We start from the raw sequence: 24367 nt of genomic DNA, 5'->3' as shown, positions 1-24367 counted from the left end.
TAAAGGCAAAGACCAAAACTTCAAGTTAGGAGTTGTGTAATTCAGAATCAAAGCATTTTAAAACAGCAACAAAAATCTAACAGTAAAACAGAGGCTATGAAAAGCCTCAGGCTTTTGTTTCAGAATTTAGTGCAATGCTGTTCACAGTTAATATCATTTTACCAAGGCAAGCAGGAAGAGTTATTTGTTAAACTTCTAGCTATGTTTCATCAACTTAACACTGAAGCTTAGTTTTCAAGCTAACAGAATCTACTTCTGTCTTCAAAAGATGCTGCACAATGCCACACAGTCACTGCTTCTCAGCAAACAATGAATCAATGAGAAATCAATACTACCCAGACAGGGTGGTACTGAGGAAGAGGGACTGCAGTGTGGTTAATTCTGACACCATCAATGCACAATGAGATCTCCCACAGTTACTCAGGGTCATTGTGCCCCCTTTCATCCTCTCATTACCTCTTTAATAGCAAATCAATAATTTTTTTCATCCTGTCATCAGACAGCCATTCCATTACTACTGTGTCATCATAAACCAAATGAAAATATTCACACTTGTAAGTTACTCGACTGACCAAACTTCCCAAAACACAGAAGATTTCCAGGCATTCCCCCCCCCTCCTTTATATATTTGAGTATAACTCTGTATCAAGTATTCTAAATAGAATAATTTTTGGTAAAACAAAGCTGTAACAGAAATTACCTTAAAACTCCACAAAAACCCTCCTGCAAAGAGCAGTACACAGCTAGATAAATCTAGTGCTATGCATTGCTGTGCTATGAAATAACATTTGAGGTTCAACACTGAGGAGCTGAGTCACGTAGCTTCCTTTCTACCACACTGGTGTTAAAATATCCACCAACAATTTCCCCGACTCATCTACAATTCAGAAACAATTTGAACAATCTATTTGAAACATTATTAACCAAGTGTTAAGGAAAAGAGCAGTTTCTTACTGAGAAAAACTCAAGAAGCTAACATGAAGCTATGCCATTGCTAGAAATTAGATGTGGACTCAAGAGATTCCACCATCCTAAGCTCTGAACCAGAAGAAAGGAGTTGAACACAACTCTAAGAGTTAATTAAGAAAAAAAAACAACAGCAACAACCAAACTCACTCCAAAACTAAACAGGGACATGTTCCTACCTGCACTTCTGGCCATTCCAGACAACTAGCATAATGAAATGGGTCACACTCATTTATAACCTCAGAAGCTGAAAGGGAAGTATGGGGAGTTTGGAGACAGAGGGAGTAATTAGTGGCATCCCTGATCTCTTATCAAGGCAAGTCTCAAAAGGCTGGAGAACAATGGAAGCAGAGCTACACAAAAACACAACTCTTGCAAGGGTTCTAAAGAGTCCAAGCCTGGTATCTAACTGCCAGAACAGAAGGGCACATCACACCTGAGTGGAAGACCCAGAGTCCCACGGGGATATGCCATCACTAAAGAGGCAGGTTTCACCAGTGGGTGAGAATTGTCATTTTCCTGTGATGGACTTCTCTCCTACCCCTCACTTCAGACTCCACAGCACCCAGGGACCCATACTGCTGCCAAAATGCCAGAGAAAGGCCAGACATAACACTGACAATGGAAAATACCACTGGGAAAAACCTCAGGAGATCATCTGTTTCAGCACAAGTATATCTGCTGGAACAGATGGCTAACTGGCTTGATCCAGCCAACCTTTTCCTCACAAGAGGAAAGAAAAGCTGTTTGAGCAAAAAACCCTTCTCTGCTAATAAATCTCCCAAGCAGATCAGCACAGAACTGTGGAATTCCTCCAGTCCCATAGAAGATGGTTCATAGACTGATGGCTCACGAGCTGGATGCATATGGACTGGCACCAAAGCAGGTACTGCTGCTGCCACAGCTTTCCACAGAGATGGTCCCATCTTCCTGCTAGATCTTTATTATTCACACAAGGAAGCAGAGTCACATGTGGAGATAAACCATAAATCTCTGCCAGGCACAAAGCATACAGATGGGTCATGCACCTAAGAAGTTACTATGGGAAAGATGTGTGCCTTTTTATAAGGTTTGAGACTTTGAATACCTTGGAAACAGCTGGAAACAAAATACTAAACTTCAGAAAGCTACTTTAAACAGGAGAGATTACAAATGACAATAAAATTATGGGAAGGAGACACTTTCATTATCACACAAAGCTATTGAAACCATCCTCACTGCAGAAAGAGAACAACTGTACAGATAAGGCAGGAAAAGCATATTCATACTTTCACAGCACAACACTTTAAAAAATGTTTTTCTCCTGCATTATGCTAGAGGTGAGCAAAACAAAGAAGTCTTTATAAAAGACATACCTGTTTAAAATAACCCTTCCCTTAATATGACATTTTTTAACCACTTGATTCCCAAAGTATCTCTTACTTGTTAGCTGCTAACACTTTAAATATATACACACACTTCCACGTGCATGATTGAGGAAAATAAACATATCCCAAACAAAACAAACTAAGAAAACACATCCACAGTACATTAACTGAAGACAAGAAGAATGACATTAGCATATTAAGGAGGAAGATACTCAAGAAAGACCCTGAACACTACACTGGAAGCAGAGACAGATTTATTTGATATTTCTGAGTTTGAAAATACAAACTATCTGTATGGAAAACTCTTCCTCATGCATAAGCTGTTTTTATCCACAGCTAGAAGTAAATTTGCCCCTCTATAGGTTCTTCCCAACCCCCCTAAAAAACCCTGAAAATTCCATCCTTCAACCCAGACTGCAAATGTCATGCTGTGATCAGATCAGTGACCCATCTCCTCTGGGAACCTGCCAGTGCTTCAGAGAAAGATAGGAATGTTCTGTAAACTGGGACTACTGCCTCAATGCTTTATCACATTCCTTCCTCTGCCAGACTACAGTTTAGAGGGGCACAGCCTCCTGTCCAAGCTGCCTTACATCTGTGACAGCAAGAGCCTCCACACAGAGCTAGAAAGCTTTAGACGCCCTCAAGAAAACACTTTGAAAATCCAAAACACTTTGTACCAATACCCACTGGCACAAAGCTGGATACATGATGACGTGCAGGAAAAATCCTTCTGCTGTCAGTTAAAATCCAACTCCCTCTAAACTAATTGCACTCTCCAAGACCTTTGATACAATACCAAGTATATCCTGACTTGTCTCACAAGCATGTTACTTTGACTTAACGTGTACTAGCACAGACATATCATGTGCCACTTCGTCACACACCAGTTGGCACTGATCTTTCCCAGCAGCAGGCCACAGTAAGTCACCGTACAGTTTCAGGCAGATGACTCAGCACACCTCCAGGGCACCCTCTGCTCAGTTTCTGCTGTTTCAGTACACACAGCTCTTAACAGCCTTACCTGCTCTCATGTTTTTACACATCTCAATGTCACTTCACTGATCTTTTCTAACTAAGCAGTATCATCTTCCTGAAATGCAAAGATCAAAAGTCTGAATAATAGTCATTTTTATTGTCTGCTTTTATTTCAGTCCTGAAGCTGTTTGGTCTTTTTTTTTGCTGAGTCTCACTCAACAACAAGCAGAACTTCCTGTAGCAGTTAACATCAAGCACAAGTAAGCTTGTTTAGTGCAAAGCTCAACACTACAGCAGCTCCTCACTGCCAAAGCAAACTCACACCAGCAGTGCTCTTGGCTAATCCATAGTATAAAAATTAATAGGAGTTTTTATTAAAGAAAGATAATTATATTAAGTGGTATGTTACACTTCTGAGAAAAAGCAGCCTAGTCAAAGAAGCAGAGCTCTCTCCTGTGAGATTGCCTCTGTGGTACATTCACTACTTCAAAACCTTACACTTCAGATGAAAAGTAAATAAAAAATCTAAACAAAATGAGTGGTAAAACAATTCCTAACTGATATGAATTACCAGACAAACAGTGCAATCCTAACCAACAACCAGACCCCCTCCACCTTTACTTGGTGGTGAAGGTGGAGAATTTTCACCATCAATTTTCACCAGTGCTTCAACAGGACCTATTTAGGTAAAAAAGTTTTCTACCCCAGTATGGTCTACATAATAAGCAGCACTTCTGAGAACACTCAGGTATCTTTCTTGTGTTTCCTAAGGACAAGTGCAGGACCTACCTTGAATTTCAATTGAGGGAAAAAGTTGACTTCACAAACCATGGCAATCCCTGACCAGCCCAAAGTAATGGGTTGTTTATAGAGACTCAATACTGTTCTCAAAAGGCATGCTGAAGCCACACACACAAACACCCCAAACACCAACTTCAGAAAAGGAAGATTCATACTAGCTATGTTTTCCATACCCAGTTCTACAGAAAAACCCTCCGAAAACCCATACCTGATGAGAGAAGAGCAAGTAGAAAAGCTTCTTACCTCCACCCAGGGAGCTCCATGAAAAAACACATAAGCCCAGAAGAGTATTTCTGACAGATTGAGGGGTTTTTTCTCTCCTGTTTGCTCTCTGAAACTTCGCTGTACACCAACTGACTGCAAGCCCTTCACTTCCTCATTCCTCCTCCGCGCATGCCCGCTCCCCAACAGAACAGAACAGAGCTCTGCAACACAAAGTCCCACCCAGCAGCAAATCCTGGAAGTTTGTGGGCAACCCATGTTCCCACTCACCCTTTTTTTACAGCTGTATAAACACTAGCTGGCTTCAATAGCTATATAAAAGGTCTCTTTAAAAAGAAAAAGGTAAAAAGAAAGAGTACATCATGAACAAGATCAAAATTCTGTGCCAAACTGAAGCTCAGTTAAATTATATTCAGTATTTACTTTTATCCTCAGTAATTTTTATTTTGACTGTGAAAATGAGGGAAGAAGTTTATCTACTCTCAAGCAAGTGTCTCTAAGTTGGTAATCTGTAAAGTACCTCAAGAAAATGAGGGCAATTAAGGGCAAGATATTATCCCTCATTTGAAGCTTCCTGGAGTTTAACAACACAAGGAAAACCACCCCAGCAGAGGATCTAAAAGCATTTTACAACAATTTAAGCTTCACATCTTTTGAGGCAAGAGCTAATGTCTTACTACAGAACAGAAAACTGTGGAATAAAGTTATCCACCAAGGGTTTCACAAGGAAAAAAAAAACTGCATTAAATCTAATATCTATTTTTCTTGATCTCTTACTTACACTCAGCATTTGATCATTGGTATTGCACCAAAAGGGTCGTGAACTTGTAAAGACAACACCTGTAGAGGAAGCTTAAACCTCCCTGCTCATACTCCCCAAAATATATAACCTGCACATGGCTCAAAGAGTACCTTTTCTAAGACAATAATGATGAACATGATAATTTCTGGTTGATATTATACATCTCTTACAGCTTGTTTAGAAGAACAGGGAAGTGACCAAATGAATAGTAAAATGTTTTGTGATCTATTACCTCGAACTTTTTTTTCTACCAATCATAAGAACTCCCAAGTCCATAAATTATTAAATCTAGGGAGCTAACTGTAAACAAGCACATCTAGAACAAATTCCTTTCAAATTAAGAGTTACAGCATTTGTCAGTGTCAATTACTGTAACAGTAACACAATTATTAAATCAGGATTAAAACCAGATTAACAGAAGAGAGGCAGAAAACAGAAGTTTTTAGAAGAGTCTTTGGTTCAACTGGTCAAATATTCAAGAGCTACCCATCCTGTTCTCAAGGAGGCAAGCAAAGCCCAGAAGCAGATACACGTTTGAACAGTTGCTTTCTGAACATCCAAATAACCCAAATAATTGTTAGTACAAGTTAGTACAAGTATGAATTTGAAAACTATAGCTAATGATCAAGCAAGTAATATGCCCCTGAAGGATTGTATTCTGACACTACTGAATCTGAGGCCTTTTCTAAGTAATTGGGGAAGTTAGGACAATTCCTTATCCATAAAAGACCACCAGACAACACAGGTTAAAGTTTGTGTATCTAGGAGGACTGATCTCTCCTATCACAGATTTTCAGAATTTAGACAAGAGCCTATATTGCAAAAAAGGTTTTGTTTGGTTTAACAAACAAACAAAAACCCCTTGACTTCCAGATTTGCTTCTGCTTGGCATAAGTCACCCATGAAAGAAGCCACAGTAAAGCTGAACAGGACAAGCTTGTAAAAATCTTCAGATTCAAGGGTACAGACATACAACACCTCTTGATGTCAGCTTGAGAAGTCAATACTCTTCCTTAGCCATTCCTGAGATATTCCAGCTGAACTGTGTGCACTGTAGTTCCCCAGCTGAAGCTAACACTTTTAAATTTAGATCTTCATTAATAAGCACAGGTAGGCAGAAATGTGGGTGGATAGCAATTACACCAGCAATGCCTCATTTTTAATTGAAAGGGAGCAACAAATCCACTGCACAAGCAGCCCATCTAAAATAAAAATTTAAGTGGTAAACTTCAAGAAGAGAAAACAATGAGAAGTGGGTAGCATTCTGGAGACTATAATCACTTCAGCTGCATAAACACAGGTGAAAGAACAGATATCTTTGAGTCCTAACTTAAAGCAAAAGTTTTTATTTGTATATACCTTTTAGTGACCTGAAACATCCAAAGAATCATAGGAGTAATAAGATTGGCCTTTGCCATTGTGAGAAATCACAATGAAGACAGAAGCCACCAAGCCCATTATAATTCTTTTCCATGCAGGAATAATTTACAGCTACCTGACTACCCCAATAGCAGTTCAATAGATCAAAATGTGAATTTCAACAAATGGGGGCAGGGGGGACACATCTTGTTGCCACTGCAGTGCCTTTGCCCTTCCCTAGACTGAGACAAGTAGACATGAATCATGAAATCCCAGCACAATTCAGTGAAAGAGAAAGCATAAAAAACCTAACCAAACAAAGAATTAGAAAGTGTTGCTCACCACCCACTCTCCAGTAAGAGCTTCTCTCTCGACTTGATTCAGCAGCTATAATTCTGCTTTGATGACAGTGATACCACAGCTACAAGGAACAATAACACAGCAATATGAAATAATGAGACAGAAAAGAGAAGAATTAAAGTCTGGCTCAAGATACTCATAAAAACCTGTCCATAGCAGCTCTCTATTACAATATAATAAATCTTGCCTGTCTTGAGCTCCCAAGCAAACAGAAGTAATCCAGAAAATGCCACAGCTAATTCTTTTTGGAGTGCTTTCTGTGTGTGCATGCTTTTTTTCATAGCATACTGTGAAAATATTACTGAAAATACTTATTTGATAGACTTAGGAGGCAAAAATCAAGTAACAGCCTGAATTACCTTCCCAACTCCTTCTCTTATAGAGTTCACATTACAGTGTTTACTCTCAAAAACTTTTTCATTTGTTTTCAGACTACCTACTAGATTCAAAAATACTCAAGCCTCCTAGGTCCAACTTTCCAGGTGCAACAGTAGGAAATGCTGAAATATAGTGTTAAGTAAATATAAATGCTACTTTCAAGCACAGGGAAGAAGAGGCTGCTATTTCAACGGGTCACTCAAAGTGTAAAATGTGCAAGTAAAACTCCATTTTATATATAACTTCACAAGTTCAGTGCCCATTTGAAAACTGTCTCAGAAAACCTTTAGGGTTTTTTTTCCTCCCTTTTAATTTCTTTGATTTGGAGGTGGTTTTTCTTGTTACTTAGTAGATGCTCCCATTTAAAAATAGATACCAAATAGCTTCATGTTAATGACTGTTTACATAACAGTAGTCTCTAATAAAGCTTCAGTTATTCTGTTTACCTTCAAAGCAATTTATTTTGGAAGACTGCACTTAAACATCAAAAAGATCTTTTAATAAATGCACAAAGTCATCCAAGAATAGTGAAAACAACTAATGAATTTTTAAACAAAAGTACTGAAGTAGTTGCTTGCCTGCCTGTTCTCTATTCATGAGTTCATTTTAAACATAATCACAAGAAAGGTTTTCTTATTAAGTGCTGTATACAAAACAATCTCTAGACTACTATGATGTTATTTCAAAAGGCAATGGAGAACCTAGTTTGCTGGCATACACATCTCATCATGGAATTCACAACACCAAAGAAATAATTTCATTCCCCTGAGACTTTGATTCTATACCCAGTCACACCCTTCTCTCAAAGATTTTGAGACAGAATTATTAAACTTTATCAGCTTCAAGAATTCAGCTCCTCTACATCAGGCACCTGTTCAGTCAGTCATATGATATAATTTCTTCAGTAGGAAAATAATGTAGGGCACTAGCAACTTCAGAGAAAAGATGCACACTTGAAAACAGTTGTCAAAACACTGTTCTGCTTACCACAACACTGTATTAACAACCACTTCCAGAAAGTGGAGGTAAGCAAACTGAGGAGTTTCTAATAGAAAATAATCTAGGGTTTCCCCATATCTTTGCCAGATTGCACCTTAAGTCTAGCAGCACACATCCTGTCCAGAACTGAAAAAAAGAGTTGTTAAAAAACTAGTGAAAACACACAAACTGTAAACTAAGACCAAATGATAGCCACTACCTACAAGTGTGAGACTGACAAGATTTAACATTGCAGCAACAGAACCTCATCTCTATGAAGACAGCAAATAATAACCTGTATTTCTTGCCTAAAGTTAACATGGGTTAACCAGCTTAGCTTTGTGAGGACTGAAACATTAGGACTCAGGTTTTTTTTTCTGCCACCAATGAAGACAGCTCATGAAACTACACATTTGGCATTTTCAGTGCAGCTGCATGCATGGCTTTTACAGTGGGGCAAGCCAGAACTGCTTCTCAGAAAGGTACCACTGGCTTCTCCCTGGTGCCAGATCTAAATCTGACACATGCCATCTACACCAGAGACCCAAGCCAAATCCCTTTCCTTCTCACATTAGCTTCTAAGAGGCTCCAAGAGTTGTTCCAGATATGGTCAGGTGCTCCTGAAAACCTTAGGGAAACCTTAGGGAAAGGGGGGGGGAAACACAGAAGATGAAAATGGCAAGACAACATTTTAGCTTCAGCACAGGTTTATGAAAGTTTTAGGTGTAGTTTCATGAGCAGCTTATTTTGACACAACCAGGACAAGAAAGATTTTTAAGTATGTCATCAATGGAACCCATTAAAGTATTGTCCAAGTTTTAACTATACACTTAAATGCTATTAAGCAATCCTAACAGTAAGGATGACTAGACTAACAGTTTGGCATGATGAGAGTAGGTGAAATGTAGTAAGGAACTCAAGTGATAACAACCCCTAGCATTGTTCCTTCACACTACATCCACCTAAAAAAATCTTCTGTATTTCAAAACTAATGGTTCACAGATAGATTTAACCAATGTTTCTCGATAGCATCAGTCATGCAAATACAGTCAAAACCATCCTTTTAGCTAATCATGGCTACAGCAGTGAGCAAAGTGCTATATAAAAAAGGAAGACTGCTGTAGCTGTCTGTAACTCCACATCATCTTCCTGCCCCTCTTAGAGCCAAGAGTGCCAAACATAGAAGCAATAATGTAAAGGCTACAAAAGCTGATGCATAAATAGCTTACGGGGACGAAACTAAGCCAGATCTCCTCCTCTGGCCAGCTCTTTAGTAGCTTCACTGGTAATAATAGTAGGGATATTAAGATAACAGAAGTTTCATAGATTACTATTCTGCTTGTTTCTATGACACAGGCTGCAATTGTGTTTTAATAATGTAACCTAATCTTCACTAGAACTCTGGAGTCATCCAAGGTTAAGGAGCAGCTCATTGCAGAAATGGCAGTGAGCCTGGAGTTTCTAATCTGTTGTAGGAGTTCCATAAAAAGTTAGCTAGTCAACATACTATTCATGATTTTCTCCACTCCTCTGAGCATAGTTTTGTTATAAAAATCCAAACATTATTCACCATGGACAAGCCTGCTCATCACTTTTAAGTAGTGTTAAATCACCATTCACACAGGGCTTAAAGTCTTTAAATATCAGTAGGAGAGGTCACACAACAGTTGCTGAAAAGCAGGTTAATTCAGGTACTTCTGACTCAATGTAATTGAGCCTCATTTGCTTTAAATGCTACTGGCACCCTGTGATTCAATTTGTAGCACTGCTAAAAAGAGCAGTTCCAGAGGCCAGAAATAGCCTGGGGGAAGGTACTCCTTTTCAAAGAAACGTTTCACATAACCTTCAATTATAGGGAAAAAAACCAACAACCAAACCTAAATATTTTGCTACTTTGGTGTTAGCCTCCTTGCCTGCCAGATTTATAAAAATAGCATCCTTTCTTTACAGCTTCACAGGATCATTAAAAACACTACTTGTGGTTTTCGTTGAGTGGAAACAAAAGGCTCAGTTCTCAGGGTTTCCATTAAACACCTACTGTAACCAACAACAAACATCTCACAGCTTTTTAACGAAAAAAATGAAAGCTGTTTTGTCATTTTTCTTTGGGTTTTTTGTTTGTTTTGTTTCGTTTGGGTGGTTTGGTTTTTTTAATATAGCAAACAATGCAATACTCAGGTATAAGAAAAAAAATCCAAACCTCCAATATCCCATTGATTCTCCTATCAGTGACAGATACTGGTTAGATTTATTTTTGGCAGGAGCCTGATTTAAAATGGAAGAGTATCTTGTGTCCTCTTAAAGAGGTTTTTAATTACAACCCTAGTTATAAAAGTTTAAGTTACGTAACTTGAAAATCATCCAAGCAAGAGGGCAAAATACAATAACCCTGGGAAGTTACCTATTAAAAATCCACTGCCAGGATGAATTTTTCTGCTCCTTGTAAAAACAATTCTACCCTAGATGTGTAAAGAAAATTCTCTTTATTTACTGCTTATATTGCATGAAACTTGTTCTAAATGCAGTAGTCCATGAAGAACACTTCTCATTCCTAGCTTATAATAGTATGTCATAAAAGATGTATTCATCTCTGAAAGCATGCTACAGCTGTATTATAGCAGGAACAGCAACTGGAATAATGCAGAATAAAACAATACATAAGACATCATCTCACAGATTATTGCTGGAGTTCTATTAGTAAAAACTATATAGTTCTCTGTAGTATGCTATACTAGTCTACCTTTCTAAAAGCAAATGGGAAACTTGTGTTAATGAGCTTTACTGACACAGGATTATATCTCTGTGGAAGATACTGAAAAAGAAAACAGCAGCTGCACAGTGAAGTGCCTATGTACCTCACTTGGACATTTCAATGGCCATTAACAATGCCCTTAAAATGGTCACAGCCCACCAAGTGCTTTTAATGAGCACCCCACCCCAGACCAGTGAGAGACTATGTGTTTAAGGCTTCACACTCCCTAACTGCAGCACTCCCTGTTCCACTACCTTCAGAGTAAATCTCAGATGTTTTAGTTACTGCACATATGAACCACACAGAATAACTATTTCTAATATTCCCTTCTTTTAGGGTCTTAAAACAGAATGGCTGCACTTGGCTGCCAGTCACACCTCTATAGACTGCTGCAGACCAAGCCAGGGTAAACACAAGTAAGCCTTGTACAGGCAATATCCACATGATTGGATTGTTTAATTCCCTCTGTCTTCTGTTGTATAAGCCCCTGATTATAAACAGCAGGTATCTAAACGTATGATAAGCCACAGCAAGCAAAAATAGGCATTGAAACCATGTTACCACCCATGCAGCCAACAGCCCTCTATTTAGCAACTCACTGTTTTGGAAACAAAAGGAAGGTAAAGACAGTAAGCTAAAACTGAATGACAAAAAAATTCAAAAAAGAAAATTCTCAAAATCCAAAAGCCACCCCCAATAGCATTACTGAAGCACTCATAATTGCACTGGGAATTATTTTAATATATATAACCTAACATGAACAAAGTATTTAAATGTATTTCTGAGCATACTGCAGTCACTGGAATTCCACAGGCTTACTGTCAATTTTCATTCTGTAATGACAGCTCACATACCAGCTTGTCACATCAACATGACTGATTCTACCCCCACTTCTCAAAAGGTACAATAATTCATTAATGTAATTTCAGAACTTATCAGATGTGCACGAAGGAAAGAATTGCTGTCAATCACTTCCCTTTCTGAAGGCTCCCAATTGCTCTCACAGGAGCCAGCAAATAAACCTGTCCAAGGCTTTCTTTTTCCCCTGTCTTGAGAAAGTGAGGGGAAGGCCAAATAATGTTTTTATTTGCCAGGTGAATTCATGTATTACTCACATGGAAGACACAATGGAATGTTTTGGATCTTTTACTTTATATTTTAAATAAAAGCAAATATGCCTGCAACTGCTTCACTACCTAGTGAGTAATAGTACCACCACACCCCATTCTCATGGTGCAGTGCTTCACATGATAGCCATGCCATTGCAGCCTCAAACACCAAGGTATAATTTACTTTACTGATACCAAGCATTTCTGTGGACACCTTTTTTCCTGGTATGTCCCCAAATCATCTACATCGTGCCAAGCTCAAGTTGTTCTATTCTAAACTGGTCTAGCAAAGTTGAAAACCCACATAAAAATGGCTGTGATCATATAATTCCTCCTCTGAAACACACCCAGAGACTTACCCACCCAGTCCTGGTGTGCTGTTTTGTTTGAAACATTTTACTTAGAAGTTTCACTGAGAAAGGAGTGACCAGAAATCTAACTACTGATCTCTGTTTGATGGTCACATATATCCTTAGGCTTGGAAAACCAGGAGAGTTTTTTTGAAGGATATATCATTTCTAACTACAGTGCAGAGACTTTGACACTTAATGTAATATAATCCAATTGATTACTTTCTGCTACACCTGGTAGAGGGATAAATACATATATATAAAAAAGCAAAATTAGGGCTAGCTAGATTTTGTCATTTTATTACTCCTATTTTTATTCCTTCTTTTTGTAAATGCTACAGAAATTAGACAGAATACTACACATTAAGGAGAGAGAAAAGTGTTGCCAATTATTCTTATGGTCCCCACACCAGTGTGTTCTGCAAAATTTACAGTGCTTGGTGAGAAAACAAGTCTTCTCAACTCTGTAGTAATTAGAGAAAAGGGATAAATTTAGTACAAGTATAACCTGTGGAATATATTTATCTTTGCAGCCACAAAGCTGTCAAGTCTCTGCTACCACATCTCTCTTGCTCTAACCAGAAGCCCTCAAAACAGACAGCTGAATAAGAAATGCTATTCTCAAGAGCCAAGGAGGCCATCAAGTGTGATTTATCACAATACAGGTCTCATTAGCCTGGAAAGTAGTAACTGGGCTCTGCTTTTCTGCTTTCTGGTAGTGTCGAGTTTTGTCCAGTGCCTTTTACTTTATTATTTTAATACCAAGAAGAAGAATCCAGCACTTTGGATGGACCTTTTATTTCTGTGTCCAGAATCACAAGTACTAAGCAGCATCACTGAAGGGGAAACTGAAAAGCTTCATTTCCCAACACATTCTGATAAGTCAGAACAAGGTTATTTCTGATACCTACAATTGCCTATTGTTAATGACAGCTTCTTACTTGGACGAAAAAACAAATGGATTATTTAGAGAGTTTCCAAACACACTGTCAACCCTTTGAGCACCTTTTCTGTGAACTACATCACAATTATAAACGCAGAACAAATCATTCATCTCCCCTAAAGATCCTCAATACAATTCCATCCTTAAACTTGACAAATGGAATAGATGATACAGAAGAGAAACAGAGGGAATCATGCAGTAAGCCATCTTCAAGCCAGGAAAAGAGACTCCATAAAGTACAACACAGTAGATAAATGGCAAAAATGTATCACAGAAGCAACATTTGCAGATAGTACTCACAACATCCTTTAATATAGGGCACAAACATAAGACAACAACATGCACAAGCATTTAAAAGGCCAGAACATATTCCTTTTTCTCTTGAATCCAGCAACAGCTGGCAAGGAAACATTCACTTTTAAAATACTTTGGACTACTCCAAGCAACCAAAGTTGAACTAATCCTCACTTTCCTGAATAACACTTTCTTTCCACTTGTATGAATCACCTACAAACAACTCGGCGTATCCAGGCTTCCCGGTGAAACAAGGAAGATGAAATTTATAAATCACTACTTTAACTAAGGTTTTAAGCAGCACTACCAAGACACACAGCCCCCCCTTTTAATTAATTCTACAGGAAGCCTTTTCACATAATCAAACAGGAGAATGACTCAAACAGGAAGGACAGCCTGAGCCATAGCCTCTACTTTAACTTACCCAGTCCATTACAACAAACCAGTTTAGCCTAACTTATTTTTATCTTTCTCCTTTCAAACTTACAGCAACAGCCAAAGTAGTCATGAGGGACTGTGCCATGAACAATGTTCCCTAACTTCTCATCAGTCCCAGAGGAAGCAGTGACATTTTGATAGTTTCTAGTGAAGTCCAAGGAAAGAGTCCCATAGCTGCTCCATTATCCAAACAACCCATCCTGCAAGCCCAAGCTGCCAAAGTAACAAAATTAATAGGCAATATGCCATCTCTGTTACCTGCATTAGCTAGCTTAATACTGGCTCAGAACAAAGTAAAAAAAAATAAGCCAAAAACTTAGAAGGCAAGTACTTAATACAAGCAAACAAACAATCATTAGGAAAAACAGAAGATCATTTTAGTATGCAAAGGAATAAAGACTCCTTACAGAAAAGTAATTCCAAACCTGGAAAGATATATAGGAGAGTGGTATTTTCTTTATAACTGCTGCAGTAATTTGTGCAGCTTTGCCTTGTTCTGATCTATTTTTGAAACACAATGCATGTTCTCTTTATAGCAAGTAAGAGTACAAAATTACTGAAGAAGCTTCCAAAATTTTAATTTTAATGTGTACCCACACGATAATTAGCAACAATGCAGGTGACCAATGACAATTTCAGTATTAAACAACTTTTTTTTTTAATTTTATTAATTGGCTGTGATGTTTACAACAGGGTACTTTCAATTTCATACATGTGAACATCTGAGTGCCTCAGAAATGTCTGAAACCCACTGTCCAAATGCCATGTAAAACAGATTACTTAATTGCCATAGAAGTGCTCAAGAAATATCTAAGCTAGAAAATACATAGTACATAACCCAGAAAATTTTTTTATCTATACAGGGAGAAGGCTGAGACTTGCTTCACAGTCTGCATCCACTCCTACTCTTTCTTCCACATCTCTTGTCTGAAGCAGGACACCACTTCACTTGGCACCAAACCCAGGATGGATTTTTGTGAACTGAAATATAGGGATTGCTTCACTGGATTCAGGAGCATGAGCAGATTTTTCAAGATCTCATTAGCACAGCATTCACATGGAAAGGCAGGGGAAAATTTTCTACTGAGCCTCCTAAAGAACAGCTTATGTTCAGGAACATGAGATTTAATTATCATTAGGCCTTCGTAACTGCCAGAAATATTAATGATGATAAAACAATGTTTTTGCAGCATGCACCAACTTCACAATGCCATGCAAGCTAAACAAACTCACTTTCTACTATTTCTTTCAAATTTAGTGGCTGTTAATTTCAAGTTCTCCTTCGGTTCTTGCATCTTGGCATAGAATTTAAAACAAAGGGCACAAACTACTTCAGTCTTGCCATACTGCAAGTACCAGATTCACCAGACACAACAATGGACAAGGAAGTCTTAACACTCATTTGTTTGTACAGTTCCTAGCATCAAATAGTACCTGAGAGATTTCCATTCTAAACTGATAACAAAAGGAAGAAGGGGGAGAACAAGCTGAAAGAAAGTGACTTGCAAAAAAAGTCACTTACATTTGAAGGGCATTTATATTACAGTCACTGTAGTAAAACATGGCAGAGTTTCTCATTCAAGTACAACTGCTACAAAAAGCCAAGAGTGCTAAGTCAGTATAATGTTTACTCTAAAAACAAAACACAGAGAAAGTTAAATGCTACCAAACACTGGGAGTGTTCCACAAAAGCTGGTTTATTAATAAGTAGGTAATCAAAACCATCTCTCTTGGCAAGAACTTCAGTAAGTTCACTTTGTAACACCTTCACTGAACCACACTATTTTGCCCCAAAGACAGCTCTTAAATTGGAATTAGAGACCAATACTGCTTGTTACAATTTACCAAAATAATTAGCTCACAGGTCCTGGAGGTTCTACAATGCATAAAAAGAGAGAAGATTGCTGCTACTCTAGTACCAGCCACCTTCCATAACAGTAAGGATGTCAGAAGGCATTAACTGACAGACCTTCCAACTTGCTCACCATTTGAACTTGAGTTATTGCTAGAAATTATGTCAGGAGGATGTTTTGAAAAGACCTTTAAAACCAACCTACAAGCACTACTGCTCCATCAGCTGGTAAACAAGAACTTCATTACAGGCAGGTTTAAAACCAATCGTGCCTCAAACTTCAAAGCTTACCCTGACAAAGTCTGGTAAACATGGGAGCACCCTGAAAAATGACATTTGGAATGCCCAAATTTTATGTTAACAGGCTGCTTTTAAAAAGCAGTTAATTAGATCATTTAAAAAACACCTATTAAATTGGTGTAGTCAAGGGATGAGAAACCAGAATTCCCATGTTAAAACAAAAAGTGAACCCAAAGCAATCAGACATCACCTACAAGATGTAGATTCTCCCACACAACCACATCTTGGTTACTTCTGCTGTTCCAGATGCTTTGTTTCTTCAGCAGTCTTGTAGCTCAATCCAAATACAGAGGTCTCGGATCAAGATGCTGCACCACCACCCCAATGCCAAATATTTGCAAGTTTAAGAAATAACACTTTATGTGAAGGATTAAAAAAATTTTTGCTCAAGAAATCAGAAGTGAGAGGGATCAGCAAGAACATGTCATTTATGGCTATTCCAGTGACTTTAATGGTGGAATGAATAACAGTCAATAAACCCTCCACCTCTTGTAATGCTGAACTCAAGACTCACCACAGTATTACCTGTCTGACAAATACTCTCTTCTGTGTTCTTTGTCTCCAATTACATAGCAACCTCTGCCACAATCTATGTGAAGCAAATAAAAGATCTGCTGCTTCCTTCAGCCACACTTGCACAGCTTCTCTGTTTAACTGCATAGCATCCACATTGTATGCTGCAAAACAACAAAAATTCTTCTGGGAAATAAACCAGTACACTGAGCAGAAGCTTTCATCTAAAAGCTTGAAAAGGACATCCAGGCTCTTTTCCTATGTGTAGTAGTCTTGTAGTAGTCTTTCTAGACTTTCCAAATGTCAATGGACAGTGCTCAGGACATGGTGCTAGTGAGATGAAACAGTATTTTTCATCTGCATAATGCAACAGTGTCTCATTCACATCAAGTCCAAGCTTGTGCCAGAGCCAAGAGCTACTTTCTCAAAGGTAGAAGTAATACTAATATTACTTGCAGTTAATCTGCCAGTCTTACTGCAAGCTGTTGAAAGTCTGCTTGCATAAAATTTCTGCAATATGTTTCTGATGAATGTAATAACCCACCTCTACCTGCCAAAAGTTGCCCAGGACCATACGTAGCTGTCTTCATTCTCACTGTATTAAAAATAAATCTTAAGGAGAGCACACCCATCTCACATGCATGAAACACACTCCTCTACCAATTCCAACACACCAGTACATAACCAGTATGGCTTCTGACCACAAAAATTTGTAACAATTTGTGATGGAAATAAAGATTTAGAAATACCAAGATCTTCCTTCACCAGCTGGTAGCATAAATCCTGTTGCTAATATGCACTAGCAGGAAAGTTATTTCCTCAAGAAGTCTCACCAATTATTACAACTTAGTTGGCAGGGCTTCTACACTTTCTTGCCTGTTATTCATTTCCACAAATAAACCCAATTAGAAATCAGTCAGTCCTTTGAAATCTAATACTATTTCAACTTCTAACATACTAGTAACCAAGACAACGATACAGATGCAAATGATAACCATTAAGAGACACATTTCTTGAAACAAACAAGTGGTCAAACTAAGTGATGGGAACCACATCTAATGCAGTATGGACTGTGGATTATCTCTGTACGGAAAGGAAAACAATGCCATATCAGCCAATATTTGTGGTTTTCTTTCTCCATTATCATGAGGCCATAGACTTCAGACTGCATTACTTTAATATGGCCTCCATGGAACCTTGAAGGTCACCCTGAAATTTCAGATGTTGCAGAATGTTTATACAATGACCTTTCATAACTGAAGCAATTTTTAATCTTTTCTGTATGATAATGATTTAATACATAGGATTCCTCACTTAGTCTAGATTGATGGGATTGACAGACTGAGAGCTCTCTCTCTGTTCCATGGGTGGTGGCAGCACATGGCCATTCTTAGTTGGTGGAAGCTATTTGTCTGGTTAATTCCAATAACAAACAAGGCTCTGGCATGCTAACCAGTTATGTGACCCCCGAGTGGACAGTGTCCAACTTCTTAGAGGGACAACTGGCATTCAGCCACCCAAGATTGAGCAATAACAGGGCTGTGATGCCCTTAAATGTCTGGGGCCACATGCTCTAGACCGAGTGGCTCAGTTTGTGCCAACCTCCACCAGCAGGCAGAGGTAACCCATTGGAAAGCATTTGTGATGGGGATCAGGGACTGGAATTCTTCCTTGTAACAAGGAACTCCCAGTAAGTGGATGTCACAAGCTCACACTGAAAAGTTCCTCCCTGCCCACTGTGCACACTGCTCATCACCAACTTGGCGGTTTAGTGAGTGTGGAGAAGGCAAACAAACTTGATTAACTAGAGGAAGTAAAAGTTGTAACAAGGTTTCTGCAGGAGAACCTTTGGAATTTCTGTATCTTTGGAATTTCTGGGGGATGTAGGAGTAACACCAACCACCAGTACAGATTAGGGGACTTTCTTCTGGAAAGCAGCTCCATGAAGAAAGACCCTGGAGGCCCTAATGGACAGTAAAGTCATTGGTCAGCAATGTGCCCCTGTGGCCAACAGGCCTAAGGGTGCATCATGAAAATCATGTCCAGCAGATCTAGGAATGTTCTCCTCCCCCTCTACTCTGCCATGGTTAATACTATATCCAGTTTTGGACTCCCCAGTTCAAGACAGACAGGGATCTATTGGAGACAGTCCAATGGAGAGCTATGGGGATTATTAAGGGACTTGAGCATGTCTCCTATGAAGAAGAACTGAGAGAACTGAGGCTGTTTAGCATATATAAAAAAAAAAAAAAAAAAAAAAAAAAAGGCTGAGAGGGGATTTTATTAGTGTCTATAAATATCTGAGGGATGGGAGTCAAGAGGAAGGGGCCAATCTCTTTTCAGCGGTTCCCTGTAATAGGACAAGGAATAATGGGTTTAAGCTAGAACATAGGAAGTTCCACCTCAACATGAGGAAAAACTTCTTCACTGTGAGGGTGACAGAGCACTGGAACAGGCTGCCCAGAGAGGCTGTGGAGTCTCCTTCTCCGGAGACTTTCAAAACCTGCCTGGATGCATTCCTGTGTGACCTGCCCTAGGTTATCCTACTTTGGCAGGGGGGTTGGACCAGATGATCTCTAGAGGTCCCATCCAACCCCCTAACTTTCTATGATTCATTAGCAAGTGCAGTCCAACAAATCAACTTCAAGCTACAAATTCCTCTATGGCTTGTATCTCGAGTACTTTCAAGTCAGATTATTTTTTGGCCTAACAGCAAATACTACTTTGGATACTCTACCAAACAACCAACTGATTTACCAGTAGCAGGAAGAATCACAAAGCCACACAGATTTTCATCTGCTAAATGATTCAGTGAATTCACTGGGCGAAAGAATTTGAAACAATGAGCAGGCTTTGCAAAAAACTTAAACAGGATTATAAAGGGTCATCTGCTTAAAATACACCTTTTAGTGGTTGCTGCATGGCTATTTTGAGATGCTCAGGCTATTTGTGAGCCTACAAGAAGCCAAGTTCTTTCCTTCTAGTTCAGCTTTACATTTCATAATGAATGAAAGCTATGATTCCACAAGTTCTTCCAATTGGATGAAATGTTTTTTCCAGTTACCCAGCATGTATATCATATGGGTGGAATAAACAAAAAAAAAACCCCAAGGTAATTATCCTTCACATTGTCACATATTACAGAATGGGAAAAGTCAGTTCCCTAAGTATCATCACACTGAATTTTACACCACTACTTAGTTATGAAATATAGACCCTAAATCAAATGGGAAGTCAGTCTTTGCCATCATCAGAGGTGATCATGAGCATCACCCAAGACTTCTGAACCACATGTAAAGAAACTGAGTCAATTACTTAATATGCACACTCACCAAATCTAAGCTTTTGCAATGCTTAATTCAACAAGATTGGTAATGGTGTCCACCCAGATTACTGGTGAATCACTGGAAACATGGCAGAAGTTTCCAAAAGCAAACCTGTTAATTTCTGTTCATCTGCTCCAACATGACCACTTTATTCTAAATACATGTGCCCTAAGATACCTGTGTATGAAACCCTGACATACTAATGTACATAACTTCTGGATTCATATTCATCTGTTCATTGGAACACTCGTTTTCTAAAATTATCAGCATACAACAACCTAAATTTCTATAAATGAATGTCTAAAATGTTTTAAGCTAAGATGGTTTGCCCATAAAGCTAACAACAACAACAAAAAAAAACCTAAACACCAAACCAAAACACCTACAAGTAACTTCCCACTAATCTCCATTAAGGTTACTGCTGCTTAGATGTGATTGACAAGTGCACCAATTAAGTCTCTGGTCAAAACAGCCTGGACTGATGGTACCTGTGCTTCTAAATTTCAAAGCAGCCTGTCAAAGTGACAGAACCTTTTCTAAGACAGGGAGGTAAATAAGCTAAGATGCCTAACTGATAACATCTGCTCCTCTTGATGTTAATGGAAACCCTCATTTCATATCAACACTTTATTAATGGACTGAAGAAAGCCATGGTGCTACTGGTGAAGCTTAGGAACCACCCTAAGAACACAGGGTAGTTTATACAAGCACAGTTTCATTCACTTCACAGGCAGAAATACAGACATTTATAATTTATAACTAATGTCCTCCACATCCTTGTAAGCCTGAACAGAGTGAAAAAGGCAAGTTTAGCAAAACATAATTGCTGCTTCCTAGTATTGCTGTGTTACCTAACAAGTCTCTAGCTATATGATGCAAATACAGTTTAAAAGTAGAATTTAACAGCTGTGTTTCTGTTCCAAGCACAGAAGATAGCACTGCTAAATCAGTTACAATGATTAAAGCAGCTTTGCAGCAATGCAGGTTGCCTTAAACCTTTTAATAAATTTTGCAACATTTTTTTTTCGTCCATTTTCAAAATAGTAAAAATATAGAGAAAGCAGTAGCTAGCACCAGAGAGACAGAAGGTTTTTCATTCATACTTGACGGAAATTAAAAAAAAAAAAAAAGCAACACGCATGTGGGGGAAATTAAATATTCCAGGTTCCCAGGGGGGAAAAGAAGCAGCACACCCACACAAAAAACCACCAAACAAACCAAAAAAAAAATCTAAAAAAACAACGTGCAAGTTCCTCATTTTAAGACAGTATGGGCCTCACCATGCCTTTTGAGGACAAAAACTGACACCAGGGCATTCCCAACCACTAAAACACAGGCAAATGCAGCTATCCCACTCCTAGCACGAAACCTTACCTATCCTCGCCCCATTAATCCAAGAGCTAAAAAAAAAAAAACCACACCACAGTGAAAAAAGAAACTAGAGAAAGTAAGAGGAGCTTCTGTTTGGTTTTATCAGGGTTTCTTCCCACGCCAAGGGAGGCTGAAGGCCACCTCGCTTATCCCTCAGGCACCACAGACAAAAGAGCGACAACCCGGGAGCGCTGGTGTCCCCTGATGTCGGTTGTTTTCGGAACAACCCCTCCACACCAACAACGAGCCCTCCGGGATTATTCCACCACCATCACTACCACCACCCCCAACCCACCGTTGTTCGTTTAACTGCTCAATGCGACGCAGAGATGGATTTCTCCTTCTTTCCAGGCACACAGAGCCCCTGGAAAAACAGCAAGCGCAGACAACACACAAAAGCCGAGTGTCCCTTCGCCGCCGTAGCCCGAGGTGATGCCGCCTCTTCCTTGCCCCTTCCCCAGGCTGGACCAAACCACCGGGCCCTGTCCACTTCCCTTGCAGCGGGTACGGCGGCCGCTGCAGCTCGCTCGCCCCCTCCCTCCCTCCTTGCCCGGGGCTCTCGGAAATCCAGCCCGGCAGGAGCCTGAGGCCTAGTGAGGCAGGCAGCCACACAGGGCCCAAAGGCAACCGCAGCACCCGCCCCTCCGCCTCCTTTTCCCCAGGAAGGGGGAGGGGAAAGGGGGGGCAAAGCCCTCCTGCTACCGCCAGCGCCACCGAGGTCGGCCCCATTGTTCCCCGCACCCCAGACTCTCCGCTTCCCGCAGCCCAGCGCGGCAGTAATGGTGGGAGGGGGGTGGAAGGGGGGGGGGGGGGGGGGGGGGGGATAGGAAGCAGAGGAGACAGCGCACTCACCCCACGGGCCGGGCTACCCGCAGCGGCCACCGACCCCCTCAGCTGCGGTACACGGAGGCAGCCGCAGCGCCCTGCTCCTCCAGCACCCGCAGGCCCCGGGCCCCCCCTACCGCCGCCGTCGCCCGCTGCCGCCCCTCCGCTGCCGCCGCTGATGCAGCAGCGGCCATCTTGTGCGTCGCCTGCCTCCGCTCACCGCCTCCCGCCCTGCACCGCCTCACCGCTGCCGCCCGCCCCTTCCTGCGCCCAGCCCCCGGGCAGGCGGGGCGGGACCGCGATAAAAAGCCGAGTCACGGGCTGAAGCGCCGGGAGAGTTCGGGGAAGGCGGAGGGGTGGGGGAGCTAGCGGGGAGGCGGGGTTATTGACATCTACCGCGGGAAGGGCGCTGGGCGTGTCTGTCAGGGATGGGGCATGCCCCCGCCCTCCTGCCTCCCTTACGTTTTGAGTAGGCTTTTCGGTCACTTATCTGTGGTTGTCGTACCCAGCGATTGGAGCGGACGTAGCGAGGTTACGGGGGTTGCGGTAGCGGTTATTCCTAGGCCAAGTGGAGCGTGAGGAGCTCTCTGCGTGTTTAGAGCCTCCCAGAGCCCCCCCGCCCGCCATTTTCTCTCAGCGCCCACAGCAGCAGGAGATGGGGAGAGGAGGGAGGGCGGACCGAGGGCTCCTCTGATCGGGGTTCGCTGCGGTTCTTTCTCTTCCCCGCTGTGCCAGCCTTATGCTACCAAACCTTAGAGCTTGGGAGTTGGTTTCTTTTCACAAGGGAAAAAGGTGATTGCTGTTACCAGTTGGGTGGCCGTACAGAGCAAAGGGCTCTACTGCTTTGTCCCCCAGGCCCACGGGAGGGCACAACTCATGGGAAAGGTTCCAATAGCTGTATTTGCTGCAAGACCCATTTGATTCATCTTCAGGCTCAATTAACACCACAGGTGAGATGTGTTGGGGCCTCACCAAGCCAACTTGTTTCATGTGGTATCAGAACTGCAGCTGGGCTACAGGATAAATTGCTTCATGAAGTTACAAAATACCTGGAAGTAGTGATGGTGACTTGGTGCATTTGGTCAGTACTTAGTGATTAATTTTAGAACACTTTGAGAATTAATTTTTTTACTTAAAGATATTTCAAGGTAGTGTCATGTTGATGCCCATTTTATGAGAAATTAACTGTGGTGGAAAATGCTAATTTTGTCCACGTTTATTTCAAAATTTAACAAGAAAAATGGGGTTTGGAGGTCCCGTCTTATTCGCCATTTATTTTATTGTGTATATGTTCAGCTGGAGGATCTTCAACATCACTGCTGATGTAAGGTCATTGTGAAAGTTGCTGCACTTCTAAATGCTTTCTGACAGTGTAAAGAGCATGCACTGTATTATCAGTTTAATATTTGAACAGGAGAGTATGTGACCTTGGATACAATGTCAAGTCAGAGGGAACCAGGCATAGAGCCAAGGGTTTGAGACAGCAACATGCCAAAGAAGTTGGGTTGTGTCATGCACAGGTAACAGAGCTGAACTGGACACGAGGGAAAGTCTGCATAGATGGAGTTGGATCTTCCTGAGGACATCCTCTTATTCCTGGTTTGCTCCAGGTCCTTGTACACAGTACAAGGTGGTTTGTTCAGTCTGGTTTTTAACACCAGTCTGGAGACCTCTGCTACTTCCTATATCTGGTTCCTGTATATGGTTCCTATATTTCTGAAAGGTTTTCATTTTCAGATAGTTTGTGTTTTCCCTCAGCATTTAACTATGTTACAACTTACTAAATTCTGTTACCAGAATGCTTATAGTATTATAACATAGTTTACCACACTAATCACTGTTGTTGAAATTTAAAGAAGTAGGATCTGAAATGGCCTATGGTTCTTAGTAATGTTTCAAGGACGAGTACTTAAATTTCAAAACCTGTTTTAGACCTCCATCAGAGTAACACTTCTGTAATTTTTATTCTTTATTCTGGATTTTAGAAGTTCAGTAATTTGTAGATGAGCTTATTCTCTCTTTGCAAACTGATCCCACTAGATTTTTTAATGTGTGCTTTCTCCAGTTATGCAGCATTTTTTCC

At 40.4% G+C, this 24367-nt stretch overlaps 1 protein-coding gene across 8 annotated transcripts in view; it reads right to left on the bottom strand.

Annotated features, from left to right (window-relative positions):
• RC3H1 (ring finger and CCCH-type domains 1) overlaps positions 1–22423 on the bottom strand; it is a 63750-nt gene extending 41327 nt beyond the window's left edge. For 7 of the 8 annotated variants that reach the window (XM_030455733.1, XM_030455735.1, XM_030455739.1 and 4 more), the window contains exon 1: positions 22312–22423. The gene's annotated coding sequence lies outside the window, so the exon portion shown is untranslated. Of the gene's footprint in view, positions 1–4355; positions 4464–22311 lie in introns of those variants that run through there. The other variant, XM_030455734.1, reaches the window with a different exon arrangement.
• Positions 22424–24367: the final 1944 nt, after the last annotated feature.

This window comes from Calypte anna, chromosome 8, assembly GCF_003957555.1.
Source record: "Calypte anna isolate BGI_N300 chromosome 8, bCalAnn1_v1.p, whole genome shotgun sequence".
In the NCBI taxonomy this organism is placed as follows: domain Eukaryota; kingdom Metazoa; phylum Chordata; class Aves; order Apodiformes; family Trochilidae; genus Calypte; species Calypte anna.
Note: the sequence above shows the minus strand (reverse complement) of the source record. Positions and strands in the feature narration are given on the sequence as shown.